Genomic DNA, 19,933 nt, shown 5'->3' with positions numbered 1-19,933 from the left:
GGGACAAGAAATCTGCATTGTTAGCAGCCCTCGGAGGTGGTTACTAAATCACAGTACTTTAGATTCTCAGGCCCTGATTCAATGTAGCCACCGATGTACCCCAAAGAGAGAATGGAGAGCTCACAGCAGACATCACTAATTGATCACTGTTCTCTTCTTAGCCCAGATGCTCCCAACCATTCTTGTGGCCCTCACTCGCTGTAGCCTCAGAATCCTGCTCAGCTCAGCACGAGCCATCAACCAGGTTGAATTGCAAAACGAAAGCAGCCACCACCCTTGAGCTCCCGTTGTTTAGCTGAACTGTACAGGGTTGGGCAGACCCCCTATATAATTTTGCCTCTGAGCTTCCCAGTGGTCAAAGCAAAAAAAAAGGAACTATTGTCAGTTATACGGCTCTCCTTCCCCACGGCTTCATCATGCCTAGCTACTAGGAAGAATGTGGCTGGCTGGAATCTAGAATTCAAACCACAATCCAATGCACAAACCTCAATAGCCCTTCATGACCAAAGCCAAAAGAGCCTACTGTGTGACTTTGTGCTGGTTATTGTCAGTGTGGAGAGGAGCTGGGCCTCTGCCAAGGAGGAACCAGGAAGACCCAGTGGATGCACGTGGAACAGTTGGGCGACGATTTCACATACCGTGGTGCTTAGGCAGCACCCGCTCCATCCTAGTCCCACTGACACATGTTAACCGATTTGCTCACTGCAGTCCTATGAGGCGCATGCTCATTGTTATACCCATTTTAGAGATAAGGCAATGAAGACAGGTTCAATAATTTCCTCAGCATCCCATTCTTGGTAGGAGGAGCTGGGAGCCACCCTCTAGCCATTTGGTTGCAGACCAGGGGACTCTGGGGCTTCAGCTGGACTTGGGGCTGTGTGGGGTAGGGAGGGTGTTCAATTTCACTCAGGGGTCCCTCTGTGCGCACGCGGCAATTCCACATCACTAGGTTTTGGGAGGGGGTGCAGCCGCCCATCCCTTTTGCCCTGAGAAGGCCTGGCTCCGGAGTTGGGCAGACCTGAGTTCCAAGGGAGGCTCTGGTGTCTTGTAGCCACGTGGCCCCTGGCAAACCCCTCTCTTTTCTCCTCTGTACTGGGATGTTGACGTGGTTGTGTGAAGCTCAGGTGACATGGAGGCACCTGGCCCCAGGACCCCTGAACCAGAGTGATCTGACCCTAATTAATTAGGGTCCCTTGGCTTGGCCCACCTCATAGTGCCCCCTGCTGAGCAGACATCTTTCCGGTCTCTGCCTGAGACCGTGGCAGTGGAGGGCAGTGGGAGCCATACAGAGGGCGAGGGTCTGCAGGGGCCGGGGACTGAGGAGCACAGGGTCCTCTGGGAAGGTGTCAGGAGAGTCTGGGCTGCCAGATGGTGGAGCTTAACTGCCCTTCAGGCCACCTGTGGGTGGCAGCCCCCAGCATGACACTGGGGAGAAGTAGGCATGTATGAACCAGGCTTGGGGTTTCCAGACAGGGGGTCTGCCCGGCCATCTCTCAGGGTTCCATCGGGGCCTTTTCCCCCCATGCTGATTTCACTTTCCGGCCTGGGTGGTGGGAAGAAGGGGTGCCGGGATGGTCTGGGAAGCTGAGAGCCCCCTCCCCAAAGAGCAGCAGCAGATGGTAGCTGGCCAAGAATGGAGCATGAAATCGGAGTAAGCCCAGGGCTCTGGGGCTTAGGCTGGGCACCTTGAGAAGGTGGGGGCAAGGGAGACCCGAGCTAACCCTGTCCTGGCCCCCTGCTGACCTCCAACTTAAATGGGACCAGCTGAGAGGGATCAACAGCAGGTCCCCTCGGTGGCCTTGGCCACCTCCCTCTCAGGGCACGGAGGGGAGGAGAGAGGCCGGGCCCTCCCCCGCCAGCTTCCCCCTCAGGGAGGGCACAGGGGCCTTCTCAGGATGGCTTGTCATAAATGCCATGTATTAGGAGCCAGGGGACCTGGGTTGCAATCTAGCTCCACCCCTGTCTTCCTGTGCAGCCCTGGCCACATAGCGTGGGGGTGGGCTCAATATGTTTGCAAAAGACGTCAGCGGGGACTGAGAAAAGGCAGCAGTTACTGAGGGGGCGGGCTCAGTCCCCCAGCCTGCCTCCTCTGGCGGGTCCACCCCTGATGGCAAGGCCCAGGCCACCCAGCCGGCAAGTGCCAGGGCCAGGACCGGAACCAGACGGCCCTGACTCAAGGCACCCTCAGTCCTCCCACCGCCCAGGTGTCCTCGGACAACCCCACGGTCGTGTTGTGTTGTCAGACCATGGCCCTGACTTTTGTGGAATCTGGTCACCAAACACCGACCAGTGGGGCCCTTCCTGCTTTCTCCTGGGGAGGACCCCGCGTCAGCCTGAAGTTCCACACGGAAGGGTCAGTCCAGCTTCCCTGACTCCTGGTGGGCCCTAGAGCCCGTCCTCTGTCTGGAGACAGTCTGAGGCTTCCAGACTCCCTCTCCGAGCTGCTGGGCGAGCTGAGCTGCTCTCAGGCCTTCTGTGGGGATAGAGGTCACCCCCGGCTGCTCTCTCTCCCCACGACGTCCAAGCATATGAGCCCCACAGTGGCCTGGCTGCTGAACCAGTAGGCAAGGTACCCCTGGGCAGTGCCCACCCACAGCTCCCTGGGGCCAGGCAGGAAACAGGTGGGTGCCAGCTTGCTCTCTGGTCTTTGGGGAGCCAGTGTTGGTGCCCTGGGAGTGTCTAGGAAGCTGGACTCAGAGGGTGCAGGGCTGGACACTGACCCGTGGGAATGAAAACCAGACGTAAGCTGGAATAGGGGCCTGCTCGGTGGACTGGTGGGAGGTGCAGGGCCGCTTGGGGGTTGGCCTGGGGGCACTGTCAGTCAATCAGGAAAGGAATACTACAATATTTTAGTAATTGGTGTGGCTGTGTGGGTACCAATGAACGTCAGTACACACACACACACACACACACACACACACACACACACACACACACACAGGACTGAGCCCCTGAGAGCGCAGTCCATTTCCAGGTGTGAGAGATTAAGCCGCGATGGCCGGTGGTGAGTAGGAAAGGCAGAATGTCTGCCAGCCTAGAATGTTCCAGGCCTGCGCTGGGAGAGCACCTGGCCACCCATCCCAATCCTGCCTGTGTCCTAGCAGAGCCTCCACCAGCTTCTGCCATGGGGTCTCCAGGTGAGCAGGTCCCCAGGCTGAGGAGCAGCGGGGTGAAGGGGGACACTCGTGACATGGGGGTGTTGTGCACCAGGGCATCTCTGGGGCCAGGATGACCGCCGCCTCCTTCCTCTGAAGAGGGACAGAAACCTAAGTGGCCAAGCTGCCTCAGGCCAACATCTGGCTGCCCCCTGGGGTCTTTGGAACCTGTGGGTTAAGGTTCATTCATTCATTCATTCATTCATCCCGTGAATACTTAATGGACACCTACCAGTTGGTGGGAAGTGCAGTTAACTTGGCTCAGGGACTCCTCCGCTTGCTGAGCCCCAGGCTGCAGGATGATGGAGGATGGTCCAAAGCTCTGCCCTTACCTCCCAGGTCTTTGCCTGAACAGGGGTCAGGGCTTGTGATCAGCCAGCAACTGGGTTTTTGTGTCCGGATTCTAGAGGCCAAAACTGAGGCTCAGAGAGAGGGAGCGGAGGTCCCTAGCCTTGGCCCACCTCCCAGTCAACTCAGCCCAGCTGAAAGGAGGCTCCACCCGCTGCCAAGGGGGTGGGAACACATGACCAGGCAGAAGTGGGCACCTGAACAAGAGGGCAGGGGCATGAAATCCGGAAGTCAGCACAGCTGGATGTGGGCATGTGAACAGGGGGTCGGGGATTGTGACCAACCCCAAGTGGGCACAGCCAGAAGTGGGCGGGTGACCAGGGAGCAGGGGCATGTGATCAGCCGGAAGTGGGCACAGCCAGAAATGGGCACTTAAACAGGGGGCAGGGACAAGTGATCAGCCCTAAGTGGGCACCTGAACAAAGGGATGGGGGCTCCTGATCAGCAGGAAGTGGGCAGGTGAACAGGGGGGTGGGGGCACTTCATTATGCGAAAGATGATCTGCAAGAAGGAGGAGGGCTCACATGAAGATTGAAGAGATGTGGCCAGGAGCCCACAGCCGTGGGCAAACTACAACCCGCGGGCCAGATCTGGCTGTTGTATCCGGTTCTCTTGCTCTCCCCTCCGCTCCTTTACTTTGAATTTATATTAGTTCACACAAACACTCCATCCATGCTTTTGTTCCGGCCCTCCGGTCCAGTTTAAGAACCCATTGTGGCCCTGGAGTCAAAAAGTTTGCCCACCTCTGCCCTAGAAGCTGAAGAGGCAGGAAGGACCCTCCCCTGAAGCCCTTGAAGGGAGCACAGCCCCAGACACCCAGATTTCAGATTCTGGCCCCATAACGGGAGAGCACGTGTTCCTGTTTCTTTAAGCCAGTCTGTTTTATCAGAGCAGCAGCCTCAGGTAATATTCACCTACTTGCCCCTCCTTTTGGGGCTTGACCGGGTTCTGGGGACAGCTGGGGTTCACAGGGAGATTCATCCCTGTGTCTGTGCCTTGGTCCTTTCTCCCGCCCGCCCCCCACCCCGTACCCCCTGGGGCTCCTTGGCAGTGACTGTGCAGTGGGCACACCAGGGCAGGCTGCGCCAGTGTTGTAAGCTGTGAGAGCGCAGTGGCGAAGACGCTGTATGGCAGCTGTGCTCTGGTGAATGCAGGGAGTCTTGCACACACCTCGGTACATACTTGTACCACCGACACATGCACACACAGCACACGCATGCACACAGCTGCCAACTCCTGACAGCATGGGCCATGCCAATGTTGCTGGGGACCCCCGGGGCCCATCCCGGGCCTCTGGCATCCTGTGGAAGGAAGCTGAATAATGAACATTGGGTGGAACAAACAGGATAGAGGGTGGAAGCGCCCATCACTCAGCCCCCACCCCCCAGCCACACTGCATAATTAGCCATTCTCACGGTAAACCCCTTCCCAGCTGAAATGAAAGAAAATCAAAACAGCGCTTGGCAGAGTGGCATCACCTGTCTTCGTGTCATCTGTGAGACGGGACTGCAGTTCCGACCTCCAGTGTTACTGTTACTGTGGAGCAAGTGAGGGCATGTGCTTCCGGAGCTGCTTCCCAGTGTAGCCTGTCCCAGGACTGGATCCCTCCCTCAGTGCTGCCACCCCCTGGACAGGACCGGGCAGGCCAGGCAGGTGTGTCTGTGCCTCCAGGTCAGGAACTGCTGGTTGGTCCAGAGTCTGGCCAGGAAGGAATCAGTGCCCGGGCCCCTGCCCGGTGGGGCGAAGCCTCCTGGCTTCTGGGGAAGGTGCAGCCAGGTAGGATGGGCCGCTAGAGGACACCTGATCTGGAAAGCCCACTCCCACCCCCAGCTGACCCCTCTGAAGTCATTTCCCCAGCATCTGCTGTCTGGCCTGGAGCAATGTCAGGCCCAGAGCCAAGCCAGTCACCCCACCCCCTAATGTTCCCTGAGATGCTTCTCGCAGCACCCTCTGTAGACAGAAATGGGCTTCCTGCAGGATGTGGGGGTGGGGGGGGGGGTGGCAGGAACAGCTGGACGTGCAGAGGGGCCAGAGGGGAGGGCTGGGGAGGATGGGAGGTGGGAACAGCCTCCTGGGATGCTGGGGGGGTGGGAAGGGGAAGTGGTGGCAGCTGACAGCGGTGCAGGGGTCTAGCCTCTGCCCCTGCATCACGCACCTGGTGAGCCCAGCTTGCGGCGTCCAGGTTGACAGCAACCTTGTGATCCCGGCAGCTAATCCTCTTGGTTCTCTTGGACACACAGAATTATGAGCTAAATCAATCGTGGTTGTTTAGGCCCCCAAATTTGAGGGTAGTCATTACCCGGCAGTAGCTAACTGATACAATGATGACCTCAGATAGTAATAATGATAGCATCACCTGCAGAGGGCCTACTGTATGCCAGGCCCAGGCCCATGCTCTCATATGACATAGATGACCTCATTTCATCCTCCCAGCAGCTCTGAGAATTGGTACTGGGACCCTCACTTTATAGACAAAAAAAAAATACAACAACAGAGGCTTGGAGGGGACATGGGCCTCATCTAAGACTGCCTGACAGGAAGAGGCGGAGCCAAGGTTAGAACCTAAAGTCTGTCTTCTTGGACTCAGTTCTGAATCTCCTTCCCAGACCAGCCTCAATGTCAGAGAGAGCTTGAGGGAGTGTAATGTATTCTGCACACAGGGGCTGACGTCATTGAGAATGTTCTCAGCCTTCCCTGCCCAAGAATTATGCCGTAGCTCACCCTGCTGTCTCTCACCCCAGCCCGTGCCTCTAAGGAAAGGAAGACGAAGGCAGCGATGTTGGGACCGTTTATTTCTTTTTTATGCCGCCTCCTATTTAACCAGCCAGTATTTATTGGGAGCCTGTGCCCATTTCTACAGTGGTCTTTCTTTTGTGACATTTCCTGGACCCCTTGCATGCCAGGCCCTCACTCGGTGCACACCGAGGTAGTTAGGATCATCCCCTCTTTACAGATGGGGAAACTGAGACCTCAGAGAGGTGAAGTGATCACCTGAGGCCACCTATCTAGTAAGTGGTCGAGATAGAATTCGTTCCAGGTTTGGCTGGATTTAGGGAGGGCCTCTCCTTACTCTATCACCACAGCTGTGGCTTCTTAAAAAGGGATTCCGAAACTTCCCCTGGGTCCTGTGTGTGATATGTTGGGGCTGGGAAGCTGAGAGGAGAAAGAAAGGGGAGGGGGGTGCTGGAAGGTGTCCCCGACTCTAAGAGCTGGTTTGCTCCCTGCCTCAATGATGCCCAGGCCTCAATGATGCCCAGGAGTTATGCTGTGAGTGGCAGCAGGTGAAGGAGGAGGTGGCATGTGCTGGAGGGGCAGAGAGAGAAGCACAGGCTGCATCCTGCTCCCCAGTGTCCATAGCTGACAAGCCACAGCCATCCTTCATCCCCACCCATCTCCCTGGCCCTCTGCTTTAGCTGCTGGACCACAGCCATCTTCCACCACCAGGCACTGGGCATGGCGCCCTTCATCTCCTGGCCGCACTGTTTCCAAATGGGAATGCAGGGTCAGTCGGGCTATCTCTTGCTCCCAGGGCGATCACACCCCTGGGGGGGGGGGGCGGGCGGGGTAGCCACAGACCTCCCAAAAGTTCCCAGAGCCAGCCCCTGCCAAGGTTGCCTCCTCCAGGCTGTCAGCAGGCCTGGGCCAGGTGCCCTGGCCTGTCAGAATCTAGCTGCCAGGAGCCTTTGTGTGGCCTGGGAGCCCAGCAGATGTTCTGTGAGAGCAGACAGGTGCCCAGGTGAGAGGCTGGGGGAGGCCTCGCATCCCACACATGGCTGCCCTCCTCTGGGACAGCCTGCCAAAACCCCTGCACTGGAGCTGAGAAACCTCAGCCACTCTCCATCTCTGGCCCTCCGTCTCCTCACCTTTCAATCGGAGAGGATGCTCAGAGCCACGTACCAGCAGATACTGAAAACTAATGTTTCCTGTCAGCACTTTGCACACATTATCTTAATTATTCCCCCAAACAACACGAAGATCTGAGAATTCCTAGTGTCATCTTCATTCTAACTGATGAGGCTTAGCCTGCCCAGGGTCACACAGCTGGTGAGTGGGTGGCTACAGGGCATGTGAATCTAGTCACCCCCGCTCCCAACCCTGGGGCTCAGACTCATGGCTGCCGGCCTCCTTGGTGTGTGTGTGGGGGGGAGATAAGATTTACAAATGCCTGGACCACACCTGCCAGACTCATCAGCTGCTGATCAGGTGGGTCTCCCACACTTGTTTGCCTGGTGTCTTAGACTAAGTAGCCAGCCCCAAACTCCCTTAGTGCTCTGACCTTCTCTCAGAAAGGAGCCCTGCTCTTCCAGCCCCCCCAAAAATTATCCCTCTGTTCTCCTGCCTAACCTTGCTCCCCCTTGGATCAACCTTCAGGCGGCTTCCCTGACCATGCCCCCAATGATATCAGGGTTTTGCTATGCCCATCCCCCTCCCATGGTTCCCTCCTCTAGCACTGCCTCCTGTCCGCACACACAGGCCATGGGTTCAAATCCAAGCTCTGCCCTCCTGAGCTATGTGACCATCAGCAAGTGAGTTAACCTTTTAGCTCCTCCTCTCAAAAGCGGGCATACTGCCGGTCCCAACCTCACACTGACTAAATGAGTTGGCAGCTCGGCAGGCTTGGAACTTCTGCCCGAGGGAGCAAGCTCTCCTGCCCGGTTCCAGGCACTGTTCTCCCCATGGGGCTCTCCTGGCAGAAAATTGTAATTGCTGGTTAGGGTTTGGGTCTTCTGGTTTGAACTCTGAGTTCCTTGAGGGCAGGGAAGGCTTCTGGCTTGTCCCTTGCCCTTCCCCCAGCTTGGAACACTATGCCTAACACATTAAAGGCATTTAATACATATTTTTTTGGATGGATGGATGGATGGATGGATGGATGGATGGATGGATGAGTGGATGGATGAGTTGATGGATGGATGGATGGATGGATGGATGGATGGATGGATGGATGGATGGATGAGTGGATAGATGGATGAGTGGATGGATGGATGGATGGATGGATGGATGGATGGATGGATGGATGAGTGGATAGATGGATGGATGGATGGATGGATGGATGGATGGATGGATGGATGGATGAGTGGATGGATGAGTGGATGGATGGATGGATAGATGGATGGATGGATGGATGGATGGATGGATGGATGAGTGGATGGATGGATGAGTGGATGGATGGATGAGTGGATGGATGGATGGATGGATGGATGGATGGATGGATGGATGGATGAGTGGATGGATGGATGGATGGATGGATGGATGGATGGATGAGTGGATGGATGGATGGATGGGTGGATGGATGGATGAGTGGATGGATGGATGAGTGGATGGATGGATGGATGCATGGATGGATGGATGGATGAGTGGATGGATGGATGAGTGGATGGGTGGATGGATGGATGGATGGATGGATGGATGGATGGATGAGTGGATGGATGGATGGATGGATGGATGGATGAGTGGATGAGTGGATGGATGGATGAATAGATGGATGGATGAGTGGATGGTTGGATGGATGAATGGATGGATGGATGGATGGATGAATATAAAGGATCCCTTTCTCGGTGTTAGAATGAAATAAGGTGATGCAGAAAAGAACTTGGGCTACCGTCCTGCTAGCAGTGCCCCATGCTTGCTGTATGTAACAATCATTGGAGCCTCGTCTTAGAAATCTAGGTTCCTGGGCCCACCCTGGAGGATCTGGCTCCTTGAGGGTGAGGGGCTCTAGGAACCTGTGAAGAATCAACAGCATTCCTACATACAGTCAGGAGCCCTACAGGTGAAGAGCAGGATGAGGGCCTAGGGGCGAGGAGCAAGGACACGTGCTGGGTGGAGGAAGGTCAACCCCCCTCAGCTCACTGCCTGCAGAGGAGAGCCAGGGCAGTGTACTAACTCTAATTCAAGTTCACAGTTGTGAGTGACTATCACCTGGGACCCGGGGCTTTGCATGGTTAATCAGACTCTGTGTGTTGCAACTTAAAGTGACCTAAGCATCTTTGTCACCGAACAGAGGTCAGAACACTGTGGGGCTGCATAGTTCTCACCCAGGCACAGGGAAGAGCTTCCTCCTGTGAATGCGCCAGAAACAGATGTCAGGAGACAAGAATCAAGTTGCTTTCCTCTCCCAGCCCATGAGGCCAGCTCAGCCAAGGCACCAGTGCCAGTCAGTCACCACAGGTAGGAATCCAGTTCCTTGAAGGCAGGCCCTGTCCAACCCAGCTTTGTTCCTCCGGCACCTGGCCCCTGGCCCCTGGCACCTGTAGATGTTCATTTCCTCCCTTGCTGCCACCTGACCCTGGTTGTTCAGAAGGGTCAGCATCAGGCACCTGTGAAAAGTTAGCGAAAGGTCTCACAGAAGTGGGCAGAGATCCCGGCCATCCCTGCTGACATCTGCAAGTGTCAGTCATGTAAATGAGACAGTGCACCAAGCAGTGAAGAAATCAGGCCATCAGACAGTCAGGCACCAATCAAGGGACAGCTGGCCACTAGACTTGCTAGTTACACAGACAGAGAGACAGAAAGACCACTGACAATCATCCACATCCATCTGATATGGACACTGCTTTCTAGAGTCCCCTCCCAGGACTCTGAAATTGTCTCTCCTCTACTGGAGGCCCCTCCCCAGGAGGCCGGGTCCCGGGTGCTCCTGGCACAGCGCCCGCTCCTGATCACCGACTTGGCAGCCTCCTAACTGCCGGCTCCAGCACTGCCCCTCCTCCTTCCTCTCTCCCTCCCAAGGTGGGAGCTTCAGGCTCTGCCAAAGCATTACTAAGAGTGGGGGTGACGTCACCCTCCCTGGTCCCACCCTACCCCAGACCCTGCTTACCTTTCACCTTTGGCTGCCCCTGAGAATATGACACATCCTGGGTGGGGGAGGGGCCATCCCCGGGACAGACACGGCTGGTCCTTGGCCCCAGGCTAGCACACTCAGACCACCCTGCCTCCCCCAGCGGCAGGCTGCTCAGCAGCTCTGCTCCCAGAGACCATGCTGGACAGATCCAAACGCACACACAGGCTCCTCCACTCACCAGCTGGGTGGCCCTGGGCAGGGGCCTTTACCTAACTGGGCCTCCTCTCTAAAATGAGGATAATAATCAGACCTGCCTCAGAGGGCCAGTGTGAGGCTTAAATGAGGTCATGTCCATCAGCACCCTGCCCCCAGGGAGGGGAACTTGGCTCCATTTTGATTGCCTGTGGGATGTTCACTCCTGAGATACACCTATACACACCACTACCACCAAAAACAAAACAAGTGTAGGGAGGGTGCGTGGTCCACTAAATTTGAGGAATGATGCCCAAAACCTTCCCAACATACTCCCCATCTACCCAACCCCACTCAGCCTTTCACAATGAACGCTCCAAGTTTTCATTGGTGTTTTTATTATAAAAATAACACAGGATTACTGTCAAAAGCCACCATGGAGGCAAATATAAAGCTGTAGAAGAAGCTCCTCAATTCACTTAAAAATGTGAACAAGTAACAAGAGTCCAACAAACTAGATAGATCTGGAAATTGATCAAATACAGCTTCTAGAAATGAAAAATACAACCCTTGAAATTGCAGAATTCAAAGCCAAAGAGGAGATTATATAAAGCTGAAGACATAATTAGTAAAACATGAGCTAGAGGTGCAGAAATTATTCTGAATGCAGCTCAAAGAGAAAAGTGTTGGAGAATGTAGAGGACAAGTAAAAAGAGGTATGATCATCTAACATGTTTCATTAGAATACTGGACAGAAAGGAGAGGAATATAGGGAAGAGGAAATATTTGAGGAGATCATAACAACATTTCAAGAGTTGTGGAAAGACAGCAAAGCTTACATGCAGAAAACCCAATAATTCTTAAGTGCTAAAAGTTAAAAGAGCCACACCTATACACATTACAGTAAACCAACAGAACTAAGTGAGTGTGTGTGTGTGTGTGTGTGTGTGTGTGTGTGTGAGAGAGAGAGAGAGAGAGAGAGAGAGAGAGAGAGAATGAAAGCAGTCAGAGAGACAAAAGTCACCTCTAATGGAACAGCATTTAAGCAGATGGCTGACTTCTGAAGAGCAATGATTCAATCCAGAAGACAACAGAATGATTTTTTAGTATACTTAAAATTTATATAGCTGAAATAAAATAGTTGTTAACCTAAAATTCTCTAATGGATCTATATTTCAAGAACAAAAATGTACTAACACTGATTGGATTTACCACCAACAGACCTCACTAAAGGACATTCCTCCTAAAGTCAAGAGCAAGATGTCTCCTCTCACCACTTCTGTTTAACATTGTACCAGAGCAGTTAGGCAAGAAAAAGAAATTAAAGGCCTGCAGATTGGAAAGGAAGAAGTACAACTATATTTTCAGATGAGCATGTTCTTGCACATAGAAAATCCTAAGGAATCAACTAAAAAACTACTAGAAACAATAAGCAAATTCAGTAAGGTTGCAGTACAAGATCAATGTACAAAAAAAGAATTGTATTTCTATATATTAACAATGAATAATCAAAAAATGGACTTAAGCCGAAACCGGTTTGGCTCAGTGGATAGAGCGTCGGCCTGCGGACTCAAGGGTCCCAGGTTCGATTCCGGTCAAGGGCATGTACCTGGGTTGCGGGCACATCCCCAGTAGGGGGCGTGCAAGAGGCAGCTGATCGATGTCTCTCTCTCATCGATGTTTCTAACTCTCTATCCCTCTCCCTCCTCTCTGTAAAAAATCAATAAAATATATTTTAAAAAAATGGACTTAAGAAAATTTCATTTACAATAACATCAAAAAGAATAAAATACTTGGAAATACCTTTCACAAAAGAAGGGCAAATTGTACTCTGAAAATTACCAAATAAATAAATTAAGGAAGACCTAAATAGGCAGATATCTCCTATTCATTAATTTGAAAACTTAATATTGTTAAGATGGTAATGCATTCCAAATTGATTTACAAATTCAATGAAAACTCTATTAAAACTCTAGCTGGTTGTTTTACAGAAATAGCCCTGATCTTAAAATTGAATTGGTCCTAAAATTCATATGGAAATTTAAGGGACCAAGAATAGCTAAGACAAACTTGAAGAAGAACAAAATTGGAAGGCTCACACCTCCTCATTTTAAAACTTACTACAAACTTAACTGAAAGACGACATAGTACTGCCATAAGGATAGACATATAGTTCAATGGAACAGAATTGAGAAACCAGAAATAAACTAGTACATTAATGCAAAAGGGTGCCAAGACAATTCAGTGCGGGGGAGGGGAAATAGTCTTTTCAACAGATGGTGCTAGGACAACTCCATAGTCACATGCAGGATAAAGAAGTTGGAACCCCTTCCTTAAAGCACACATGAAAATCAACTCAGAATGGGTCCTCAACCTAAAGTAAGAGCTAAAACTATAAAAATCTTAAAAGAAAACATAGGTGTAAATCTTAGTGACCTTGAGTTAGGCAGAGCCTTCTTAGATACAACACCAAAAGCACAGCAGCCAAAGAAATAATTGGTAAGTTGGACTTCATCAACATGTAAAACTTGTGTGCTTCAAAGGACACCATCAAGATAGTGAACAAACAAATACTGAATGGGGGAATATATTTTGAAATCATCTATCTGGTAAGAGCTAGAATATATAAAGAACGATTACAATTCCATATTAAAAAGACAAATAGACTAATTAAAAAATAGGCAAAGGATTTACACATACATTTGTCTAAAGGACATATATAAACGGCCAATAAGTACAAGAACACATAAGTATATGCCCTGCATATTTAGCTATCAAAGAAATAAAAATCAAAACTACAATAAGAACCCACTTCACACCCACTAGGATGGTTATAATAAAAAAACTTTTTTTTTAAAAAAAAATGAAAGAATAAAGAAAGAAAATATCAAGTATTGGCAAGGACATGGGGAAGTTGGAACCCTCAGACATTGCTGATAGGAATGTAGTTTGGAAAACAGTTTGACAGTTCCTCAAACTATTAAACATGGGGTTTCCATATGACCCAGCAATTCTGCTCCTAGGTATATATACTCAAGAGAAATAAAAGCATCAATCCATATAAAAATTGCATATAAATGTTCATAGCTGCATTATTCATTTAAAAAGTGAGAAAACACCAGATGTCCTTTGGTTGATGAGCAGATAAATAAAATGTAGTATATTCATACAAGGGAACATTATTTGGCAATAAAAAGGACTGAAGTACTAATACATGTACAATTGTGAGGAACCCTGAAAGCATTATGCTAAGTGAAAGAAACCAATCACAAAAAACCACATACTGCATGATTCAATTTAGGTGAGATGTCCAGAATAGCAAATCTAAAAAGACAGAAAAAAAAGTTAGTGGGTGCCTAGGCCTGGGGGATTTTGGGGGAAATATGAAGTGACTACTGGTGATTACAAGATTTCTTATTGGGGTGATGAAAATGTTGAGAAGCTGATCATGGTAATGGCTGCATAACTCTGTGCCTATACTAAAAACCATCGAATTGTACCATTAAAATGATGAATTATGTGGCAGACGAATTATAGCTCAATAAAGCTGCTTTTAAAAAAATGTACTCTAGGTAGAAGAAAAATACCTCAGAGTTGGAAGGCCTAAGATTCGAGGAAGAATGTTGAGCAAAGATGATGGTAAATGTGTGCTTAAATTCAAGACACAGTGACTGTGATGCATCGGTAATAATGTCTAATGTGGGGGAGTCTAATACAACAAAAGAGAACTTACTTAGCTTTGCTATGCTAAGTAAGAATGTGAAAATATTAAGGGTAACAGCCAGAAGAATAAAGAAAGAAAATAAAACTGCTTAACTAGTAAAGGGGGAAATGAAACTCAATACACATAGAAATCTGAACCGCGTCTTATTACTGTTCACAGGAGCAGGTCCCGGAGTAGAGTTCTACAGAGGAGGCAGCTCACCCCAAGCAGACAGCTCCTCCCCGAGCTGGATTTGGGGACACTGGCGGGTCACATTACTTATTGTTCCCATTGTTTGTTTTCCTTCTGTTAAGATGTTTTTTTCAATGAGGGTCAAATTCATTTAATTCCAAGTGAGGCACGAAGGAAAAGAAAAGAGAAAAAGCTGTTCAAATAGACAACACAAAATAAGATGGTGGGAATAAACCCAGATATTACAATCAGTGTAAATGGACTAAACGTTCTGGTGAGAAGACAACATTTTCAGACTAAATTAAAAATTAAATTTCAGCTCTAAGCCAGTTTTTTTTTTTTTCATCTTTGAGCCTACATTTGCTTGTTGTTGGTTTGTTTGCTGCTCTCTTTAAATAGCAGCTCAATTTAGATGTGACTCACATATCACACAATTGACCAGTTTAAAGTGTACAGTTCCAGGTTTTTAGCATGTGCACAGAGTTGTGTAACAGTCAGCATGAGGACAGTTTCATCACTCCAAGAAGATGCTCCATGCCCATTAACTCTCCCCATTTCCCTCAGACTTCCTCAGTCCTAGGTTCCACTACTTTCTACTTTGTCTCTAGCGTTTTCCCTACTCTGGACACGTCACTGAACGGAATCACGCAAGATGTGGTGCTTTGTGGCTGGCTTCTTTCACTTTGCATACTCTCTCTGAGGTTGTAGCATGGCTCAATACTTCATTCTTTTTTATTGCCAAATGATAGTCCACTGTAAGGAATATTGTCTGTCCATTTTATTTGTCCATTCATCAGTGAAAGGACAGTTGGGCTATTTTTACCTTTTGAATTTTATGAATAATGTTGCGATGAATATTCATGTACAGTCATTAGGCGATTTTGTCGTTGTGCGAGTATCACAGAGCACAATTCCGCACACCTAGGTGGTACAGCCTGCTGCACACCTGGGCTGTGTGGGATAGCCTACTGCTCCGAGGCTACGGGCCTCTGCAGCACGTTACTGTACAAAACAACTCGAGATTAAATCAAGCGCAAGAAGACAGGGTGCAATCCAGAGACGCAGTTAACACGAGATGCATGAGGTTGTTGCAGGTACTTATCTCATAGCAGATGTTTAAAGAAAGAGAACACCTTAAAATAATGTCTAAAAGCTTAGTATAGTAAATACATAACTTAGTGGCATAGCCATTTATTATCACTATCAAGTATTATGTCCTGTCCATAATTTCACGTGTTGACGTTCACACGACTGGCAGCGCAGTGGGTTTGTTTACACCAGCAGCACCACAAACACGTGAGGAATGCGTTGCACTATGATGTTATGATGGTTACGGCATCCCAGCTCCACTATAATCTTGTGAGATCATTGTCATATATGCGGTCCATCATTGACTAAAACGTTGTTAGGCAGTGCGTGACTGTACAAGTTTTTGTGGGGGTGTGTTTTATTTTTCATACGTTTTGTGTGAATGCCTGTTTTCTAAGACTGGAATGGCTGAGTCATACGTTTAACTGTTTGAAGAACCAACGGAGTGGCTGAACCATTTTTTATATTCTCTTTAGCAATATGTTAGGGTTCTAATTTCTCCACCTCCTCTCTAACACTTGTTATTATCTGACTTTTTTATTATAGCCACTAAGTTGATAATGCATCATGACCAAGTAGTGTTTTATTACAGAACATAAGGGTGGCTTCATATTAAAAAATCCATCACTATAATTCACATTTTAACAGACTAAAAAATAGAGGTCATTTGGTTACCTAAATGGAAGCAATAAAAGCATTTGTCAAATTCAACATCCATTCCTGATTTAAAACAAAAACAAAACAAAACAAAAAAACCTTTCAGCAATAGAATAGAAGGGAACTTCCTCAATATGACAAACAGTAACTATAAAAAAACTAAAACTATCATCATGCTTAACAATGAAAGACTGAATGTTTTCCCTCTGAAATTGGGAGCAAGTCAAAGATGTCCACTGTCACTCCTTCAATTCATATTGTACTGGAGGTTTCTGGCCAGTGCATTTAGGCAAAAATAAAACAAACATCCTGATAAGAAAGGAAGAAGTAAAACTGTCTTTATTTTGCAGATGACGTGATAACCCATGCAACAAATACTCTGGAATCTACAAAAATACTGTTATAACTAATTAGTGAGTTAAGAAAGGTGACAAGATATAAGATCAACATGCAAAATTTGATACTACTCACAATAGGGAATTGAAACAAAAATTAGCATTTACAATCATATCAAATAATATGAAATACGTAGGGATACATCTGAGAAAAGATGTGAAAAGCCTGTATGCTGAAGCTATAAAACACTGCTGGTAGAAGTTAAAGAGACCTATATAAGTGAAGAGATACACTGTGTTCATGGATGGGAGGCTCAATGTTGTTAAGGTGTCAGTTCTCCCCAGATGGATCTGCAGATTCAACTCAATCCCAATCAAAGCCTTGGCATGCTATTTTTTGTAGACATTGACAAGCTAATTCCAAAATGTATCTGGACATGCAGAGAACCTAGAACAGTGAAAACCATTTTGAAAAAGAACAAAGTTGGAGGGCTTGCACTACCTCACTTAGTATAAAGCTACAGTAATCAAATCAGTGTGCTACTAGCATCAAAATAGATGCATAGATTAATGAAAAAAAAAATGAAGCGTCTGTACTAGACCCACACATGCATGGTTAATTGATTTTGAAAAAGGTACAAAGGCAATTCAGTGGAGAAGGATAGTTCTCAAGAATTTAGCTAAGCTTCCATGGTATTGCTGCTTTGATGTCCATTTTGTTTGGCCAAGTGCCTTCAAGGGCTTTAACCTGACACTAGCCCCTCCTGCAAGAGCATGCCTGAGAGAACAGCCTGTGGACTCACAACTTCCTCAACAGCCTTTGTGACCAGCAGTCTCCGCCACCTCCCAGGGCCTTCCCCTGTGTGCCCCTTACGTAAGACCTTCAGAGAGTTTCCCAAAGTCCTGCTTTTCATATTTGAATTGGTAATCCAGCCTTAGCCCAGGAACTCAAATCCTCTACCCATGGACCCTAACAAAGGCATGTGCCCCCATTCCTATTGCTCTCTATCTGCACTCTGCCTTGACCTCCACATGGGGCCCCTCAAGGCATGTGGTGTACTTCCTCCAAGACCTGGGGATAATAAACTTCCCTATTTCCATTTCTCTTGTGGTCTGTTATTGAACCTTGACTCACCCTGTGCTCCACTTAACACATGTTAATTAAACAAAGTCATAACAACAGTCTTGTCAACACAAGATGCTAAAACAATTGGATGTCCGTATTTAAAAAAACAGTTTTGATCCATACCTCACACCATACACAAAAAATTAACTCAGAATGAACAATAGACCAAAATGTAAAACATAAAATTATAAAACTGTGGAAGAAAACATAACAGAAGATATGTGTGACATTTTGGACCATTAAAGAAAAAAAACTGAAAATCTGGTCTTTATCAAAATTAAGAACTTTTGCTCTTTCAAAGACATTGTAAGAGAATAAAAAGAAATCATAAGCAGGAAAACAATATGTTTGCCAATTACCTATCTGATGAGGAATTTCTATCCAAATTACATAAAGAACACTTAAAACTCAACAAATAAAAATTAGAAAAGGGCAAAAAATTGTACAGACACTTCACCAAGAAAGATATACCATACAGATGTCAAATAGCACATGAAAAGATACTCAACATCATTAGCCAGATAAGGAAATGCTCATTAAAACCACAAGGAGATACCGTTATCCACCATTAGAATGTCTAATGTGAAAAAGTCAATCCTACCAAGTGTGTAAGGGTATGTGAGGATGCTCAGACACAGTTGGTAGGAATGTAAAATAATACAACCACTTTGGGAAAGTTTGGCAGTCTCTTGAAAAGTCAAATATACACCAGTCATACAACCTAGCCATTCCACCTCTATTTACCCAGAAGAAGTAAAAGCATATGTTTCATTAAAAAATTTGTACACTAATGTTCATGGCAGCTTTATTTATAGTAGCCCAGACTAAAAACAACCCAAATGGCCATCAAAAGGTGAAAAAATAAACAAATGGTGGTATATCCATATAATGAAATATTACTCAGCAACAAAAAGGAATGAACTGTTGATAACACAACAACTTAAATGAACTTCTAGATAATTACACTGAGTGAAAGAAGCCAGACAAAGCAGTGTATGCATTATATGGTCCATTTTACAAAAATCTAGAAAATGCAAACAAATGCGCAGAGACATAAAGCAAATCAGTAGTTACCTGGAGGGAAGGTGAAGGATGGGGCTTGAGGAAGCTTTTGAAGGATGATAGATATATTCTGTCCTGAAAGCAGTCATGGTCTCACAGTGTATACATATGTCACAGTCATCAAAAGGTGTGCTTTGCATATGTAAAGTTAGTTTATGTCAATTATACAGCAATTGAGCTGCTGGAATAATCAAAAGATAGTATGAGTTTTCTCCAAATACATATTAAAAATTATGGGACACACCCTAACTGGTTTGACTCAATGGATAGAGCATTGGCTTGTGGACTCAAGGGTCCCAGGTTTGATTCTGGTCAAGGGCACATGCCCAGGTTGTGGGCTCGATCCCCAATAGGGGGCGTGCAGGAGGCAGCCAATCAATGATTCTCTCTCATCATGGATGTTTCTATTGCTCTCGCTCTCTCTCCCCCTTCCTCTCTGAAATGTTTAAAAAAAATTATGGGACATCAATAAATTCTTAGAAAAATAAAACTTGAAAATGGGCACCAGAAGAAATACGATGCAAAACAGTGCCCTCTAAAGTTGTGTGTGAGGGCCCCGGAATAGTCCCACAAAGGACACTGACTCCAACGTTTCAGACTTTTCAGAGTTGAAAACACCAGCCTCAGACATCTTTACAAACAAGTTCTACCAAACAGTCAAGTTTCAGATCATTCTAATCGTGCGCGAAATACTCCAGAGATCAAAGCAGAGAAGGTAACTCCCAGCTCATTTTTATGAGGCGAGTAAAACCTTGCTGGCCAAACCAGACTCAGCACAATGGAGAAGGAAGCTGCTTCACTCGTGGACACAGAGACAAAATGCATGTTAGCAAACAGACTCCTCTAATGAATAAGAATGACCACACATGATGACGTGTTCAGTTTAACCCAGGAAGGCCGTCAGTTTGACTTTGGAAAATGGATTGGAGTCCTTCACCACATCCGACAAGCCAAAGGACAGGACGTATGTAATAATCTCAACTGATGCAGAAAAGAATGCAATACATTTCAACATCCATTCATGAAAAAAGTCTTAGAAGCCTAGGGGGAGAAGAAATCCTGTTAGTCTAATAAGTGGTACCTTTTAGAGCACACACATTATAAAGCCGGAGAAATGATGGAAAACTCTAACATCGGGCATAAGACAAACATGCCACTCCAGTCAGTATTGTATTGGGGGCCCAGCCAGCACAGTAAGACAGAAAATAAGATAAAATAAATTTTTTAAAGCTTGAAGGATATAAATATTGGAAAGAAAGAAGAAATAATAACTACTTGCACATGATGGTGGGC

Source organism: Plecotus auritus (genome assembly GCF_963455305.1).
Source record: "Plecotus auritus genome assembly, chromosome: 9".
In the NCBI taxonomy this organism is placed as follows: Eukaryota; Metazoa; Chordata; class Mammalia; order Chiroptera; family Vespertilionidae; genus Plecotus; species Plecotus auritus.
Note: the sequence above shows the minus strand (reverse complement) of the source record.